Raw genomic sequence first — 12,432 nt, forward strand, 5'->3', positions numbered from 1 at the left:
TTGCTCTTTTCGCACCAAAGTACGTTAATCTCTAGGAGACAGAACGCTTCTCCTTCCTGAGCGGTATGACAGCTGTGTGGTCCCATGGTGTTTAAACTTGCGTACTATTGTTTGTACAGATGAACATGGTACCTTCAGGCGTTTGGAAATTGCTCCCAAGGATGAACCAGACTTGTGGAGGTCTACAATGTTTTTTCGGAGGTCTTGGCTGATTTCTTTTGATTTTCCCATGATGTCAAGCAAAGAGGCACTGTGTTTGAAGGTAGGCCTTGAAATACATCCACAGGTACACCTCCAATTGACTCAAATGATGTCAATTAGCCTATCAGACGCTTCTAAAGCCATGACATCATTTTCTGGAATTTTCCAAGCTGTTTAAAGGCACAGTCAACTTAGTGTATGTAAACTTCTGACCCACTGGAATTGTGATACAGTGAATTATAAGTTAAATAATCTGTCTGTAAACAATTGTTGGAAAAATTACTTGTGTCATGCACAAAGTATATGTCCTAACCGACTTGCCAAAACGATAGTTTGTTAACAAAAAATGTGTGGAGTGGTTGAAAAACGAGTTTTAATGACTCCAACCTAAGTGTATGTAAACTTCCGACTTCAACTGTACAGCATTGATTGGAACATTCATGGACTGTTTGTTAAACCATGTTTAATTACATAAATCAAATGGCAATAGCCAACTGAAATTAAATTACTGTGAATGTGTCAGGTGGCGACGGTGAAATGCGGTAGGCGAAGTCAAACGCAGGACACAGAGCTTACTGGAAACGTACTTTACTTTACAGTAACCAGGAAAGAAAACCATCTCCATACAAGGAGGAAAACAACCCGCACACTAACACCGCCGAAGACAAATACAATAACACACAACAGACAATGCACGACAGAGGGTTAAATAGGGGAAACAATACAACATAATGGGGAACAGGTGTACACAATCAGGACAAAACAAATCAAACACCGAAACATAGATCGGTGGCAGCTAGTACTCCGGGGACGACGAACGCCGAAACCTGCCCGAGCAAGGAGGAGGAGCAGCCTCGGCTGATTCCGTGACAGTACCCCCCCCCCTTGGCGCGCGGCTCCAGCCGTGCGCCGACCCCGGCCTCGGGGACGGCCAGGAGGACGCGGAGCAGGGCGAGTCGGATGACTCCGGTGGAAGTCCCTCAACATGGAGGGATCTAGAATGTCCCTCCTGGGGTCCCAGCACCGTTCCTCCGGACCGTACCCCTCCCACTCCACGAGATACTGCAGGCCCCCCGTCCGACGCCTCGAATCCAAGATGGAATGGACTGAGTACGCCGGAGCCCCCTCGATGTCCAACGGGGGCGGAGGAGCCTCTCATACCTCATTCTCCTGGAGTGGACCAGCCACCACCGGCCTGAGGAGAGACACATGGAACGAGGGGTTAATGCGATAATACCTGGGCAGTTGTAATCTATAACATACCTCGTTCAATCTCCTCAGGACTTTAAAGGGCCCCACAAACCGCCGACCCAGCTTCCGGCAGGGCAGGCGAAGGGGCATGTTTCGGGTCGAGAGCCAGACCCGGTCTCCCGGTGCATACACCGGAGCCTCACTGCCTTTTGACGCCTGATGGCCCACTGCAGATGGACGTGCGCAGCGTTCCAAGTTTCTTCCGAGCGCCGAACCCACTCGTCCACCGCAGGGGCTTCGGTCTGGCTCTGATGCCAAGGTGCCAGAATCGGCTGATACCCTAACACACACTGGAAAGGCGTAAGGTTAGTGGACGAATGGCGGAGGGAGTTTTGGGCTATCTCTACCCAGGGAATATATCCCGACCACTCCTCTTGCCGGTCCTGGCAATATGACCTCAGAAACCTACCCACATCCTGGTTAACTCTCTCCACCTGCCCATTACTCTCGGGGTGAAAACCTGAGGTAAGGCTAATCGAGACCCCCAGACGTTCCATAAATGCCCTCCAGACTCTAGAGGTGAACTGGGGACCCCGATCAGACACTATATCCTCAGGCACCCCATAGTGCCGGAAGACGTGTGTAAACAGGGCCTCAGCAGTTTGTAGGGCAGTAGGGAGACCTGGCAGGGGAATGAGACGGCAGGCTTTAGAAAACCGATCCACAACGACCAAGATCGTAGTGTTCCCCTGGGAGGGGGGAAGGTCCGTGACAAAACCTACCGATAGGTGAGACCACGGCCGTTGTGGAACGGGTAGGGGTTGTAACTTCCCCCTGGGAAGGTGTCTAGGTGCCTTACACTGGGCGCACACCGAGCAGGAGGAAACATAAACCCTCACGTCCTTAGCCAAGGTTGGCCACCAGTACTTCTCACTAAGGCAGTGCACTGTCCGACCAATACCCGGATGACCAGAGGAGGATGACGTGTGAGCCCAGTATATCAAACGGTCGCGAACCTCGAGCGGCACGTACCTCCGACCCTCTGGACACTGTGGAGGAGTAGGGTCGGAACGTAACAGCCGCTCGATTTCCGCATCCACCTCCCACACCACCGGTGCCACTAAGCAAGACTCCGGGAGTATGGGAGTGGGCTCAATGGACCTCTCCTCTGTGTCATATAGTCGGGACAGGGCGTCTGCCTTAGCGTTCTGGGACCCTGGTATATAGGTGAGCTTAAATACAAAACGGGAAAGAAACATTGACCACCTTGCCTGGCGAGGATTCAGCCTCCTCGCTGCCCGGATGTACTCCAGGTTACGATGGTCAGTCAGAATGAGAAAAGGGTGTTTAGCCCCCTCAAGCCAATATCTCCACACCTTCAGGGCTTGAACCACAGCCAGCAGCTCCCTATCCCTCACGTCATAATTGCGCTCCGCCGGACTGAGCTTCTTAGAATAGAAAGCACAGGGGCGGAGTTTAGGTGGCGTACCCGAGCGCTGAGACAGCACAGCGCCGATCCCAGCCTCGGAAGCGTCCACCTCCAACTGGAATGCCAAAGAGGGACGCGGACAACCGATGTCCCAGAAAGGAGATGGACTCCTGGAAGAACAGACATTTCTCCGCCTTCGCATACAGGTCATGCTCCAACAGTCTACCAAGCACTCGACGCACCAGGGACACATGCTCGGCTCGTGTAGCGGAATATATTAGAATGTCATCAATATATACCACAACACCCTGTCCATGCAAGTCCCGGAAAATCTCGTCCACAAATGATTGGAAGACTGAAGGAGCATTCATTAACCCATATGGCATGACGAGGTACTCATAGTGACCCGAGGTGGTACTGAATGCTGTCTTCCACTCATCTCCCCCCCTAACGCGCACCAGGTTGTACGCGCTCCTAAGATCCAATTTTGTGAAGAATCGCACCCCGTGTAATGACTCCGTCATACTAACAATCAGAGGGAGAGGATAGCTGTATTTGATGGTGATCTGATTTAGACCACTGTAATCAATACACGGGTGTAAACCCCCATCCTTCTTCTTCACAAAAAAGAAACTTGAGGAAGCAGGGGAAGTAGACGGCCGTATGTAACCCTGTCTCAAAGATTCGGTGACGTAGGTTTCCATAGTGACCGTCTCCTCCTGAGACAGAGGATACACGTGACTACGTGGAAGCGCAGCGCCTACCTGGAGGTCTATCGCACAATCCCCCGGTCGATGAGGTGGTAATTGAGTCGCCTTCTTCTTACTGAAGGCGAGAGCCAAATCGGCATACTCAGGTGGAATATGCAAGGCGGGAACTTGGTTCTGGCTTTCCACCGTCGTTGCCCCTACGGAAACGCCTACACACCGCCCAGTACACTGATCAGACCATCCCTGGAGAGCTCTCTGCTGCCATGAAATGTTGGGGTCATGAGCTGTTAACCAGGGAAGCCCCAACACCACGGGAAACACAGGAGAATCAATCAAATACAAACGTACTATCTCCTCATGACCCTCCTGCGTTTTCATCCGGAGAGGCGCCGTGACCTCCCTAATCAACCCAGACCCCAACTGGCAGCTATCTAGGGCATGAATGGGGAAGGGCACATCAACAGGTACGATAGGAATCCCTAACTTATAGGTGAACTGGCGATCAATGAAATTCCCAGCTGCGCCTGAATCTACTAGCGCCTTATGCTGGGAGTGAGGAGAAACCTCGGGAAACACCACTTTAATACACATATGATCAGCAGAGAGCTCTGGGTGAGTTGGGTGCCTACTCACCTGGAATGACTCATCAGTGCGTCGCCCACTGCCTCGATTCCTAGGAGACCCTCCCCAGCACCGACCAGCAGTGTGTCCTCTGCGGCCACAGTTGGTGCAGGGGACGGCCTCCCTCCTGGTCTCCCTCCTGGTCTCCCTAGCACCAGCACCCCCGAGCTCCATAGGGATCGGCTCGGAAGTGCTGGGGGATGGAATGGACGGCCCCGAATCCGGACGTCCACGGGTAGCCAACAGGGTATCCAGGCGAATCGACATGTCCACCAGTTGGTCAAAGCTGAGGTTGGTGTTCCTGCAGGCTAATTCCCGATGCACGTCCTCCCTCAGGCTGCATCTGTAGTGGTCGATGAGGGCCCTCTCATTCCATCCCGTGTTGGCTGCTAGCGTCCGGAAGTCCAGCGCGAACTCCTGCGCGCTCCTCCTCCCCTGTCTAAGGTGGAATAGACGCTCACCCGCCGCTTTACCCTCTGGGGGATGATCGAATACTGCCCGGAAGCGGCGGGTGAACTCTGCATAGCTGACCGTAGCGGCGTCTATCCCACCCCATTCTGCGTTGGCCCATTCCAGCGCCTTGCCGGACAGACAGGAGATAAGGGCGGAAACGCTCTCGTATCTCGAGGGCGCCGGGTGAATGGTTGCCAGGTAGAGTTCTACTTGGAGCAGGAAACCCTGACACCCGGCCGCGGTGCCATCATAAGCCCTTGGGAGCGAGTGCCGAATCCCACTGGACTCCGGAGATGGAACGATGGGTATGGCTGAGGGTGGTGGTATTGTTGGAGGAGGTGTGGGCAAACCTCCTCTCTCCCATCGGCTCAAGGTGTTCCTCACATCTTGCATGGCGGTGCCCAGTTTCTGGATCATGGCGTCTTGGTTGATTACGCGCTCCTCCAGTGACCCCGTTGGCACCGCTGATCCTGCTGACTCCATGGTGTGGTGTGTTATTCTGTCAGGTGGCGACGGTGAAATGCGGTATCAAACGCAGGACACAGAGCTTACTGGAAACGTACTTTACTTTACAGTAACCAGGAAAGAAAACCATCTCCATACAAGGAGGAAAACAACCCGCACACTAACACCACCGAAGACAAATACAATAACACACAACACACAATGCACGACAGAGGGTTAAATAGGGGAAACAATACAACATAATGGGGAACAGATGTACACAATCAGGACAAAACAAATCAAACACCGAAACATAGATCTGTGGCAGCTAGTACTCCAGGGACGACGAACGCCGAAACCTGCCCGAGCAAGGAGGAGGAGCAGCCTCGGCTGATTCCGTGACAACAACCTGTAATTTAAATGGATTTTTTATTGGATTTCATGTAATGGACATACACAAAATAGTCCACATTGGTGAAGTGAAAAAAAAAAAAAAACCTTGTTTCAAAAAATTCTAAAAAATAAATAACTGAAAAGTGGTGCGTGCATGTGTAATCACCCCCTTTGCTATGAAGCCCCTAAATAAGGTCTGGTGCAACCAATTACCTTCAGAAGTCACATAATTAGTTAAATAAAGTCCAACTGTGTGCAATCTAAGTGTCACATGATCTGTCACATGATCTCGGTATATATACACCTGTTCTGAAAGCGCCCAGAGTCTGCAACACCACTAAGCAAGGGGCACCACCAAGCAAGCGGCACCATGAAGACCAAGGAGCTCTCCAAACAGGTGAGGGACAAAGTTGTGGAGAAGTACAGATCAGATTTGGGTTATAAAAAAATATCAGAAACTTTGAACATCCCACAGAGCACCATTAAATATATTATTAAAAAATTGAAAGAATATGGCACCACAACAAACCTGCCAAGAGAGGGCCGCCCACCAAAACTCACGGACCAGGCAAGGAGGGCATTAATCAGAGCGGCAACAAAGAGACTAAAGATAACCCTGAAGGAGCTGCAAAGCTCCACAGCAGACATTGGAGTATCTGTCCATAGGACCACTTTAAGCCATACACTCCACAGAGCTGGGCTTTACGGAAGAGTGGCCAGAAAAAAGCCATTGCTTAAAGAAAAAAATAAGCAAACACGTTTGGTGTTCACAAAAAGGCACGTGGGAGACTCCCCAAACATATGGAAGAAGGTACTCTGGTCAGATGAGACTAAAATTGAGCTTATTGGTCATCAAGGAAAACGCTATGTCTGGCGCAAACCCAACACCTCTCATCACTCAGAGAACACCATCCCCACAGTGAAGCATTGTGGTGGCAGCATCATGCTGTGGGATGTTTTTCATCGGCAGGGACTGGGAAACTGGTCAGAATTGAAGAAATGATGGATGGTGCTAAATACAGGGAATTTCTTGAGGGAAACCTGTTTCAGTCTTCCAGAGATTTGAGACTGGGACGGAGGTTCACCTTCCAGCAGGACAATGACCCTAAGCATACTGCTAAAGCAACACTCAAGTGGTTTAAGGGGAAACATTTAAATGTCTTGGAATGGCCTAGTCAAAGCCCAGACCTCAATCCAATTGAGAATCTGTGGTATGACTTAAAGATTGCTATACACCAGCGGAACCCATCCACCTTGAAGGAGCTGGAGCAGTTTTGCCTTGAAGAATGGGCAAAAATCCCAGTGGCTAGATGTGCCAAGCTTATAGAGACATACCCCAAGAGACTTGCAGCTGTAATTGCTGCAAAAGGGTGAATAGTTATGCACGCTCAAGTTTTTTTTTTTTTTTTTTGTCTTATTTCTTTGTTTCACAAAAAAAAATATTTTGCATCTTCAAAGTGGTAGGCATGTTGTGTAAATCAAATGATACAAACACCCCCCCAAAATCAATTTTAATTCCAGGTTGTAAGGCAACAAAATAGGAAGAATGCCAAGGGGGGTGAATACTTTCGCAAGCCACTGTATTGTGTGTCATTCCATGCTATTATGATCTACAGTATGTGCCTGTATGATGTACATTAAAGATGGCAATATAAAAAATGTTGTCTGAAAAGCACAGAGGCCTAATGGTACACATGGTTACCATCCCCCATCCAAGGCACCACAGGCTGCCAGCAAGTTTGCTCTGTATTACGATCAGTGAAGATACAGTGGTAATAATGGCAACTAAGATAAAACATGTCTTCGATTTGAAGTCATTTCAACTGAAGTATCACAGTGATTATGATTAATTATGTAAGGTGTACAGTTCCTGCATGAATATTGCTTGGAAACAAATGTAAGCTTCCTGTGGGATAGACTGTAGATCAACAGGTTTTTGTGTGACCAAGCTAAGTAGGCATGCCAAAATCTGTCTCCTATATAATTTTCTTCACTTTCCATTTCCTCTTCAGATATTGCAGGAAGCTCTTATGTTATAGGAAATAAATAAAAATTAAACTTTACATTGACTTTGAAATAATCATTCAAATAGTCATTGGATCCACTACTGCCTGAGAGAGAGAATTTCTCCTCTCTTGTTTGACAGTTTTTGAGTTGGTGTCAGATTAGAATTTGTGTATCATGTACTCACATCTCTGACACACATTCCACTAATTTCCTCAATCTCACTTCCTTTGTGCTGCAATGGGCAGGTTCTGTCCTCCACCCACAGCCATTTACGCCTGCGTCAGCTCCTGCCTAATAAATATTAATGACGAGAAAGGCAAAGAAACAGTTGTCATTTTACAAGTTGCCTCGTCACCCTTGTCTATAGACGTTTGATAACAAAGTCCTTCATTGTTAACTTCCTATTATTGGACAGTTGATAAAATTAAGTTGATTACAAAAGAACTGTAAGTGGTGTTAAAATACTTTTAGAGTCAGAGAAGTCAGTAATGCCTTTGTTGACAGTGATCATTCTTGCACAGTTCAACCCAAGGCCAGCTCAGAGGGCCTTTACAACAAGAACAGCCCTATCATTAGTGCAAGACAAATATGTCACTCAGTGGTTGAATTTCCAGTGCGCCGATGCTGAAACCAAACCTGAAACACTTTAAACCAAACCAGAATTAAATTGTGACTTTTGTACCAAAGGAATAACTTTATATTAACTCCACATAATAAAGCATTTATAATGGATTAGTAAATAGTTTATTCATAATTTATTAATCATTACTCCCACATTTGTAAATGTTAGTAACCTAGTTATTCACACATTTATAAACAACTCATGATAATAATTCATAAGATGTTTAATATAGGTCCTTATAAACCATTTACTAATCATTAGTTAAGTCTTTTTGCGTGGCATCGTCTAAAGTGTGGGCTATTTATACTTTATATGTTCAATATATTTCCTTTAACATCCTGTGTTGTGTGCTTATTATTTTACCATTGATATGTTCTAGGCTATTTTGAGACTTTAAGGAGCATCAGGTACTGCTGGAATGTCTACCAATGGCATATCCATCTTTTCGTGAGAAATTACACTGGTCACAAAAAAACATTTATAAAGTATTTATAAAGTATAAATATCTCATGAAAAATGGCTAAGCCATTATACATTACAGTGGGGAAAAAAAGTATTTAGTCAGCCACCAATTGTGCAAGTTCTCCCACTTAAAAAGATGAGAGAGGCCTGTAATTTTCATCATAGGTACACGTCAACTATGACAGACAAATTGAGGCAAAAAAATCCAGAAAATCACATTGTAGGATTTTTAATGATTTTATTTGCAAATTATGGTGGAAAATAAGTATTTGGTCACCTACAAACAAGCAAGATTTCTGGCTCTCACAGACCTGTAACTTCTTCTTTAAGAGGCTCCTCTGTCCTCCACTCGTTACCTGTATTAATGGCACCTGTTTGAACTTGTTATCAGTATAAAAGACACCTGTCCACAACCTCAAACAGTCACACTCCAAACTCCACTATGGCCAAGACCAAAGAGCTGTCAAATGACACCAGAAACAAAATTGTAGACCTGCACCAGGCTGGGAAGACTGAATCAGCAATAGGTAAGCAGCTTGGTTTGAAGAAATCAACTGTGGGAGCAATTATTAGGAAATGGAAGACATACAAGACCACTGATAATCTCCCTCGATCTGGGGCTCCACGCAAGATCTCACCCCGTGGGGTCAAAATGATCACAAGAACGGTGAGCAAAAATCCCAGAACCACACGGGGGGACCTAGTGAATGACCTGCAGAGAGCTGGGACCAAAGTAACAAAGCCTACCATCAGTAACACACTACGCCGCCAGGGACTCAAATCCTGCAGTGCCAGACGTGTCCCCCTGCTTAAGCCAGTACATGTCCAGGCCCGTCTGAAGTTTGCTAGAGTGCATTTGGATGATCCAGAAGAGGATTGGGAGAATGTCATATGGTCAGATGAAACCAAAATATAACTTTTTTGGTAAAAACTCAACTCGTCGTGTTTGGAGGACAAAGAATGCTGAGTTGCATCCAAAGAACATCATACCTACTGTGAAGCATGGGGGTGGAAACATCATGCTTTGGGGCTGTTTTTTCTGCAAAGGGACCAGGACGACTGATCCGTGTAAAGGAAAGAATGAATGGGGCCATGTATCGTGAGATTTTGAGTGAAAACCTCCTTCCATCAGCAAGGGCATTGAAGATGAAACGTGGCTGGGTCTTTCAGCATGACAATGATCCCAAACACACCGCCCGGGCAACGAAGGAGTGGCTTCGTAAGAAGCATTTCAAGGTCCTGGAGTGGCCTAGCCAGTCTCCAGATCTCAACCCCATAGAAAATCTTTGGAGGGGAGTTGAAAGTCCGTGTTGCCCAGCGACAGCCCCAAAACATCACTGCTCTAGAGGAGATCTGCATGTAGGAATGGGCCAAAATACCAGCAACAGTGTGTGAAAACCTTGTGAAGACTTACAGAAAACGTTTGACCTGTGTGATTGCCAACAAAGGGTATATAACAAAGTATTGAGAAACTTTTGTTATTGACCAAATATTTATTTTCCACCATAATTTGCAAATAAATTCATTAAAAATCCTACAATGTGATTTTCTTGATTTTTTTTTCTCATTTTGTCTGTCATGGTTGACGTGTACCTATGATGAAAATTACAGGCCTCTCTCATCTTTTTAAGTGGGAGAACTTGCACAATTGGTGGCTGACTAAATACTTTTTTCCCCCACTGTATTTATTATGTGGAGTTATTATAAAGTGCTACCCTAAAGGCACTGGTGGTTTTACCATTAGGCAGAAGAGGCAATTGCCTCAGGCCTCACATCATGAAGGGGCCTCATGAGCTGAGCATAATAATAATAAAACATAATAAAAACAAATATTTAAATAATTTTGTCCTTCCCCATCTGCAGTGGAAGGTGGCTGAGCTACAGCGCTGTTTGGCAGAACAGAAGACATCCTGAAAATCGGTCTTCTCACGAAAACGTCTGTTTGGGCGACACACCTCTATGGAAAGATGAGACTCTCACGAACACGATGGTGTTCTCTGCTTTGCTCTACGACCCCCACAAGTGTCGGGACTCGGTACCGGCTGAAACTACCAAGATAGTTTCAGCCAATTGCGAATTGAAGTAAAGTTTGTGGGTGCACAGTGCACTGTTCGGATGCTGGAATTATTTTGAGTGAACGTGCAAAAGTAACCAACTTTTTGAAGTGATTTGAATGTGTTCATGGCACATTAAAATGTAATACATTTTTACAGTTAAATTACATGTCTTTACTATAAAACCCATAAAAAATAATTGTGCATGCACACATATGAGGAGAGGGGGTGGGTGCCTCAGATTGGCCTCTGCCTGGGGCCTCCAAATCACTAAGTCCGCCCATGCCTTAAGGTTTATATAACAGAGCAGCATACAGTCTTTAAGATATTTGAAATTCTTAAATGTTTTCTGACAATATGCCTAGTTGATGTTTCCTGGATTTGAGTTCAGTATACTTAACACGTTATAAATGTTGTGAGTGTTGCTGTCTCATCAGAGTGAACCACTCATGAGTAAAAGTTCAGAGTAAAATCTTCCAATCTGATCCAGCCCTGAGTCACACTGAGGACAGCAATCTGGCACTGAGAACCAACAAGTCTGACTCATCAATGGGCCTCCATGCATAGCAAGGGAAACTGTGGTCGATGCCTTCAATTGTGTCGGCAACGCCACTTACATTTACGTAGAAAAAAGCCTAAATGTCCCTTGTCTGTCACGAATGTTGAATAAAATCATATTTGAATATGCCAATTGTCCGTGGCGTTGGTCATTCAGCTGGTCGAGATTTAAGACAAAATATCCATAGTAAGTATTATTAAACCGACTTCAAAAAGGAGGTCTATGTGTGTGGTAATCAAGATGTGTTTGCTCATGACCAAAGGCACGTCCACAAGATGGAAGTATACTAACAGGTGTTTACATGGTTTTTCTCATGTGCCAGGTGATAGAAATCTCATCTTTAGTACCGCCGCTCTAAAAGGTTGGGTAAACAATACTGTCCTCCAGATATTTTGTCTCAAATTTCAAACAGCTGAAGGACCAACCACACAGACAACCAGTAAATTAAGTTCATATTTTATTTTATTTAACATTCTGGTTTGTAAGGAAATGTCCACGATTTTGTAGTGCTTTGTTTCAGACTATATACCAGCAATTGGTATCAAAGTCGGATTTATTAGGCAAGGGAAACTGCAGTACACGGTTCATATGCAAATTAGGGATTCATGAGAAATGTAGAACTCTTTAACCTTTTCTGCAGTGTCTCTGAAAATGTGACAGTATTATTACACTATATTATAATGACTGTCTAAAACATGTATCCTTAGTTTGAGAATTATATTTCCTTTATTTGAAGAATTTTGAAGAAAGCACTTGGGTTAAGAAATGTTGCTTCACATTATTTGCTCATGCATTTCCCAGCCAAAGCCATTCTATTTTTGATTTAGCCCTGAATCCCCATACCGGTAACTGGATTTGATTGAATATGACCCGAGGTTATTAGGACAGTAAGTTCACAGTGCAACCATGTATCCAGTAGATGGCACTATCTGCTTTTTGTCCAATCAGCTAACCTCCCATCCCATGTGCTGAGTGTAGTTTGGTTGGATTGAGTGAGTGACAAGTGAATGAGTGTGGTGCGTTTTATTTGAGAAGGAAGTGTGCATGGTCAGAATCAAACTAAACATTAATTATTTGAATAACATTTGGCAATGTATCAAACAAACCCAGGGGGTCAAAATAAATGTCTAACACTTAGAAATACTTGAGCTTCATTTGATTTAGTGTGCCTGGTACAATTGGCACCAATGGAATGGTCTCAAAAGTGCAAACTCAATATAAAAAACAAACACACCTCAAATACTTTTTGACATATATTCAGGAGGCAAGGTCAGGTGGGACCATTC

Source organism: Coregonus clupeaformis, unplaced genomic scaffold, assembly GCF_020615455.1.
Source record: "Coregonus clupeaformis isolate EN_2021a unplaced genomic scaffold, ASM2061545v1 scaf0074, whole genome shotgun sequence".
Taxonomy (NCBI): Eukaryota; Metazoa; Chordata; class Actinopteri; order Salmoniformes; family Salmonidae; genus Coregonus; species Coregonus clupeaformis.